This window comes from Gavialis gangeticus, unplaced genomic scaffold, assembly GCF_001723915.1.
Source record: "Gavialis gangeticus isolate Ggan-Ray unplaced genomic scaffold, GavGan_comp1, whole genome shotgun sequence".
NCBI lineage: Eukaryota > Metazoa > Chordata > Crocodylia > Gavialidae > Gavialis > Gavialis gangeticus.
Window position 1 is genome coordinate 8,634,243 of NW_017729028.1, and position 7,602 is coordinate 8,641,844.

The following is a 7,602-nucleotide window of genomic DNA, read 5'->3' on the forward strand; positions in this document are numbered from 1 at the left end:
CCCACAGGGATCAGTGCTTGGACCTGTGCTTTTTAACATACTTATTAATGACTCGGACGAGGGGGTGAAATGCTTTATAACAGTGGTTGTCAACTGGGGTTATGTGTACCCCTGGGGGTACTTTGAAAGGTCCCAGGGGGTATACGAGGGTGGGCGGGGATGGAGCCCTGTGCTGCTGCTTCTGGGAATGCCAGGGGCAAAGTTTGATTCTTTTAAAGGGGTGCAGAACAATGGGAACTTATGTGTTATGTTATAGCCCAGCGGCTTATGTTTTGTTTGCTGTTTCATAACAACCTGTGGTTTGGGTGAGGCTACTGCGGACAGAGGAGGCCTTATGGTGTGGGGCCCACCATGGAGGCCCTGGTGCAAGAGAGGGCGCAGCTTTTGGGGTGCACAGACCCCAGCGCCAGAGGGGGTGTGGCATTTGGGCTGCAGAAAGCCCAGTGTTGAGGGGCACAGAGACAGGGACAGGGCTGCGGAGAGCCCAGTGACAACCCAAAGCCGAGTAAAACCAAGGTCTCAGAGGGACATTGTGCGAATAACATCTGCGAGGCTTGGGACATGATAAAGGGGCGGTTTGGAGCCAAGCATATAGCCCATAAGGCTGGGGTGTCCCGAGACATCAATTTTGAAAAGGGACCCACAAGGGGTCCGGGAACCCATGGGGTTCAGGTAAGTCCATCAGGACCATGTCCAACTGGATGTGAAGGCAGCCTCCCTATATTATAATTACATCAAGATGTGGCGGACAAGAAAAGAGGGTGCCCATCGGGCCACATTGGCATGGTCGAGGGGCCGTAGGAGATCACGGCCATCCTTGGAGATGCCATCCTGTGACAATCTTCCATAAGGAGGTGCCCTGCCTTTTTTTTTTTTCAGGACTCGGTATGTTACATGAATAATACTATGATTCTCCAACACTTCATATGTCTTGTCTGAGGGCCTTATAACCACATAGCATCCTTACAGATCTGTAAGTAGTGTCTAAATTCCCCATGTTCCAAAGATGTAAGCAGTGATCTCACTGTTAGCTGCTCTTGATGAAGAGGAAGAAGGGAAGCCCAGAGCTCCCTGACTACTCCGGGTGGACAGAGACCCCATAGAAGAGGGAGGTCTGTGTTGGCATCTATTGGTATCCAGGGATACTGATGTATGGGCCAGGCCTTAAATACAGTCTGTTATGTGGCAGTTTGGGATGGTTTTTATTTCAAAATAGCATTACATTTTGGTGTTGGGGGTAAAGAACTCTTATTACTCATTTTGGTAATGAAAGCAGAAGAAACAATGTCCATTGTAGCCAAGATGAGATGCAACACTCAAGTTATGCTGCAGCTTGCAGTAGTGGGATTCAGCAGTCCTAGGCAAGGCAACAAGCGAGAGAGGACAACAATACCAGGTAAAGTCTTCCTCTCTCTCTGCCTCCAGTGGTACTTCTGGAGGCAGAGAAAGGGAAAGGGTTTACTTGTGGCTTTTTCTGACAGATTTATCTAAAGAAGTAAAATGCTGCAGAAGCTTCTCCAGTGTGGAAGCAGGGCTGAGATGCTGCAAGCAAAAGTATTAGAATAGTGACAACAACAAGGACCATCAACAGAGGTTGGGAATGCCGGAGCACCAATGAGCAGTGATGGTGTAGGAGTGGCTATGGTAACTGGGAGTAGCTTTGGTACAGAACAGGTGACCATAAGAAGTGGACACTGTTGGTCTGATGCCACCAAAAGCAGCAGCCTAAATTAGGGACTCCAGTGAGTGTGTCTCTGCCCAACAACAGAATTGTGATCACTCCACCTGGGTCAGGTAGCAGAACCCATGAGAACTGTACACCCATCATTGTCATCGGCAATCCCTTGATTTGCGAATTATCTCCTCCATGGTGCGTTGATGGGTCTTTAGGTGACTTAAGATTCCAATCCTTGAGCCACAGATTTGTTTGCAGAAATTGCAGGTCTTTCCACAGGGGAGAGTAGGCTACAGGTTGGGATTCCTCTCCTTTTCCTTCCTCTGCTCTCTCTTCTCTGTGTTCAGGGCAAAACGCTTTACCTCAAAACAGGCTGCTGGTTGGTTGAGGTTGTGGCATCATTGGAGTTGGTTGACAATCAGCTCCTCCCAACACTTGATGTCAGCATGTTTTCTTGAGGTATGCCTTCAATATGTTCTTGTAGCATTTCCTCTGGCCACCATGAGCTCTCAGGTCATTACTAAGCTGGGAGTAGAGCATTTATTTTGGGAGTTGAGAGTTCAGCATCTGCACAAAGTATCTGGTCCAGCAAAGTTGGTGCCTGAGGATCACCAACTCAGTGTTGGTAACTGTAATAGGGCGTACCTAGTGGCCATGTGTCCACCCTCACTCATCTGCCACGCCTTGTGCTTGGCCACACTCAGGCTATGGCCCAGACTTGGCCTCAGGTCCCATTCTATAGGCCTTGGTCTCTTGGTCCCTTCTCTATGCCACTCTATTTTGCCTCTCACTGGGCCACTATTTTGCCCCTCACTGGGCTCATCCACTGCCCGTCCCTGAGCTGTTGGGCCTTATACCCCTTGGGCCTCTGGCCTCATTCAGTGGGCCGTAGCCCCCTGTCTCAGGCCCCACTCCATGGGCCTGGATCTCACCTCAGTCCCCATTCAATGAGCATCGGCCCTATGCTTTTCTGTCAAGGTGTGCTCCCCTAGCCTTTCCCCTCCATGGGCTACCCACAGGACAGCGGGAGCTGAGACTTTCTGGCACTCCTTCCTTGCCTTTCACTGGGGATGCACAGGTACCGGCAGTCCCACCACAACATCCAACCCCAGCAGGGTACAGTTACATATCCGTAGAAGAGATGGGGATGATTACTGCATTGTAGACCTGGATTTTGGTGTCTTTCCGGAGGTTGCAATGAATAAAGACACACTGAAACAATTTCCCAAAGGAGCCACTTGCACACTGGATCCTATGCTGAACCTCCTGATCAATGTTCACTTTCTGGGAGTGGCTACCAAGGTAGGCGAAGTGCTTGACTACCTCCAGTCTTTTCCTCAATGTTAGTTTGGGGAAAAGAATCACATCCATGGCCCAGGGCAGGCTGATAGAACACTTTAGTCTTCTTGATGTTGATAGAGAGGCCCAACGCTCAGTAGGCTTTTCCAACGAAATCCAACACAGTCTAGAGGTTTTCCTCAGATGCACAAGGATGGCGCTGTTGTCAGCATCCTGAAGGTCAGAGGTGGTTGTTTTAAGTGCTTTGGTCTTTGAGCAAAAGTGACCTGGGTTGAATAGCCCTCCATCCATTGAGTATTCAATGTCAATTCTGGAAGGACGGCAGTTCTTAATGAGAACCAGGTTGACTGTTTTAAAAAAAAAAAAAAAAGGGAGAATAGAGTTGGGGTAATAATGCATCTTTGCTTGACCCCAGTTCAGATAACAAATGGATCTCTCTCTGATCTTCTACAAACAACAATTGCAGTCACCTGGTTGTGGAGAAGCCTCAGAACCTTGATGTACTTTTCAGGACATCCAAATGCAATGAGTACTTTCCACTGCACACCAAAAAGGGCTAAGAAATCAACCTGCTCAGGCTTTGGGCTTGTCTGACCATGGACGACAAACTGAGTGAGGTTCAAGAAAGGAGAAAAGGGCAGCTAACAGCTGTGGGAGGAAGACTGGGTTGAGGACTCTTGCAAGTCTTCGCCCTTCCCCCCATAATTGCATTCTCTTTGTTTAATCCCTGGGATTCGTTGCTTGAGAGTGGGAGAAAAATTCTACTTTTTTTTTTTTTGCACCTAACTGATGATAAAACTATGATTCTGCTCATTGTCATAAAAAAGTCTCAGGGGAAAAAGGGCAGTAAAAAGAGCCAAGTTGAATTATCTAGGGATCTCTGCAAAAAATCCATGTATATCACTACCCAGAAACTTGGGGAACAAAATAACGTTTTGATTCCCAAGTTTCTGGGTAGTGATATATGTGGATTTTTTTTTGCAGAAATCCACAGATAATTTAACCTGGCTCTTTTTTACTGCCCTTTATCTGCACCTGGCAGCAGGGCTATAAGCGTCTAGTGCAATGGGACCCTTGGTGCTACTGTACTGTAAATAATCACACCATATGGGTGACTGCTTGTCGCATAAACCATGGGGAAGATAAGTGAACATAAACATGAGACATCCGCCGTATCTTTCTTGAATTTCACAAGTAAATACCTTTACATACACACACTATGTAACCATGGTTATTAACATAATTTTAATTTATACCTTAATTACAGAAAAGGTACTCACAATATTGGTTTGTTTTCTCAGCATCCTCCTTTCTTTCATTTCAGTTATCAAAAGCAAAGGTTGTTTTATGCTGGTGCCTGCGTTTTTTAAATGTTATCCTCATTCATCACACTAATTTAATTTCTTCTCTTTTTGATGTGCGTATGCAACTTATCAACTGCATTTCGCCATCTTTCCTCTCATTGTCCAAGATTAAGTTTCTCAAAATGGTATTATTTTCTTTTTTGAATAAGAATGACTATACAGCAAGATATTGCTTCTTTGCTGGGAGTATCAGACTTTTCCAGAGATTAAAATTTTGAACCTATTAGAGGTTACTGACTTTTTAAAAAAAACTGAAAGCAGTATCTGATAAAATCAGTAACATGGACCTTTTTAAAAAAATCTTTCATCTCACTCTGATATTCCCAGTAATACTGTAGCTCGCAGTCTGATACGGAAATTAATTTTGCATAATGGGAGATAACATATTTATGAAAGTCTATAAAAGAATATATCTTTTTATATATGTCACTAAGGAGAGTAGTTCTGTTGTCTGGCAAAACTCTTCCATTCTCAGTGGTTAAATGACTAATGATGCTACATTACTGTATTTGTGTTAGATCTTCTACATGAATAAAAATTATCTAGATCTGAAGGATAATTATTGCAATTACTCTATGTGCTAGTTTTATAATTGCATGAGAATATAAAATTACACTCAATATAGATATCAGTAGTTTTAGTCTAGGCTTAACATACATGGCAGGCATGAATTTGAGGGATTTGTATGGTACCAAACAGCATTATAATTTTTATGAAAGTAAGATGCTGAAGGGTGAAATTAACACAGATGTGCAAGGCCACTGCTTGATGTCTGCAGCATTTAAGCCTCATGTTAAGGCTGCATGCAGCAAGCAGAGATGAAGTGGTAATGTTTGGTATGCCTTTCTTAGAATGATAAGGCACTGGAACAGGCTGCTTAAGAAAATTGTGCAATCTTCCTTACTGAAGGTTTTCAAGAGGAGGCTGGATAAGCATAGGTTGTGGATGATTTAGGATAGTATTCCTGTAAGGGGTTGGGACAGGTGACCCTTGGGGTCCCTTTCAGCCCTCTGCTGTTATGATCTCTACTGCTACTATATACTGCAAAAAATGTTCTGGTGAACTCTCAATATGCTAATATGGAGGGCTGCTTTGTGAGAGTGGGTGGCAATGGATGTACAAAGGTACGTGGATCTAGCAGCCAGGAGCCACAACTCGCAATGTGGAAGGGGCCTGTGCTCTACCCCTAGGCTGAAGGGTGGATCCTTGCCTGCCTTCCTCCCTCCAAGCACCCATCTCCTGTGCAGCATAAGAAGAGCAGCATAAAGCTGGGTTATTACGGGCTTTGAATAGAGCACTGTGGATTTTATTTGTGGATGCAGAATTTTAAGTCTCCTTAATAAAAGTTATGACAACTCATCAAACATGGGCTGCTGCTCTGACTTATAAGTTGGATAGGGAATAAAGAAAATGGAAAGCCAAAAGGAATGGGAAGGGCTTGCCTGCGTGATGCAAAGGTTAGATAAGGATACTGAGTAAGTTAGGTAAGACAAAGAGTTACTGGCCTGGGAACAGCCAATACTGGTGCTGTTAACATGGAAGCAATAATGCCATCTTTTGTGAAGTACTCTGAGGTCCCTTGGTGAAAAGTGCTATGCCAGGAAGCATGAGTAATGATCTGTTTGTACTGGAGGAGCATGCCAACGGCAAGGATCAAGGATTTCATGTGTTTAAGCTCTCAGCAGTAGAGCTCTAAGAAAAGTGTAGCAGAACCTCAACTCCTCTGTAGTAACAGTCAACCCATTTTTGTTTTAAGGTTGAGTGTTATAAATGCTCTTAAATCCATATACCTGTTCAGATCACTTTGGAGTTCAGAACACGTCACAGGAGTGCAGGTTGAATGAGCGTTCCCAAATTTCAGGTCAGTTGAACAAGAGATTCCAGAGATGCAGCTCTAAAATTCATGTTTTTACTTGCATTGCCATGAGAAAGCCTCAGAGGGAAACAGGTAAAGTTAGTACAGTACAGTTTGAGATCATTTGTAATAAGAGGTTCCTGAGATACAGACCCCCCAAAATACAGTATTTATTTAAGGTTGAAAGCTCTACCTTTTTTTTTGTACCCAACTGGTGATGAAACTGATTCTGATCATGCCTAAGATGGCCTCAATCACTCAACAGTTAACTCAAATAATGCATGGTACCCATTCGCCTCTGAGGAAGCAATACAAAATATAGTGTTTGCCAAAGTCAAGCTCTACAGTCAGGTGCCCCCTGCCCCCCCTGTGTTTGTTTGAACTGTCATCCCTCACCCGTCATGTGGCATTAAGGGCCTTGCCTCTCTCCGTGTCCTTCATAGAGTAGAAGCCAAGATCTGCGGGGCTTTTCCCATTGTGAGAAGGGTGCTTCTACCCCTTTTTCCTGTCCCAGGATTTGGAGGAGCCCTAGCTCTTGTCTGTCTCCTGAGTCATTCTGCTGGCCCTACAATGTGAGCCAGGATTTGGGGTGCCCATAAAGGTAATCTCAAACTTCTGAAAACCAGAAAATAGGAAGTTAAGAGGTGTGCGCTACACCTCTGTGTGATAGGAAAACTGACTAGAGATAGGAAGAAGAGGGCGGCATGGAGGGGGAGCTGAGTGGGTGCGCCTAACGCCTGATGGGGAGGGCTGTCCAAAGCTGGGGCTGGGAGCTCAGTCAGGTAGAAATCAAAGTGTGGGTGCAGGGTGTACAGTTTGGATTATAACTAAGAAATACAAAAGGAATTACGTGATCATCCAGAAGGCAGCTGCCTTTGGTGTATGCGCACAGCAGAGGAGGGCACCAGACATCCAGGAACAACTTTTAAATGCACTAATGGCTTCCACAATGCTAGTGGTTTAGAAGGACTGGAGGGGAATGGTGAACTGGAATACTGACTGTGCACTCTATTTAGCAGGGCATGCCAGCTTTCCCTCACGTGCATAGTTTCATAGTTTGTAGGGTCGGAAGAGACCTGAGCAGATCATCAAGTCCAACCCCTTGCCATGGCAGGAAAGAGAACTGGGGTCAAACGACCCCAGCAAGGTATTCATGTAGCCTCCTCTTAAAGACCACCAGGGTAGGAGCCAGCACCACTTCTCTTGGAAGTTGGTTCCAGATCCTAGGCGCCCTGACTGTGAAGTAGCGCCTTCTGATATCTAGCCTAAATCTACCCTCTGCCAGCTTGTGACTCTTATTCCCAGTCACTCCTGGCAGTGCTCGGGGGAATAGGGACTCCCCCAATGCCTGCTGGTCCCCTCTGACTAGTTTGTAACAGGCCACTAGATCCCCCCTCAGCCTTCTCTTT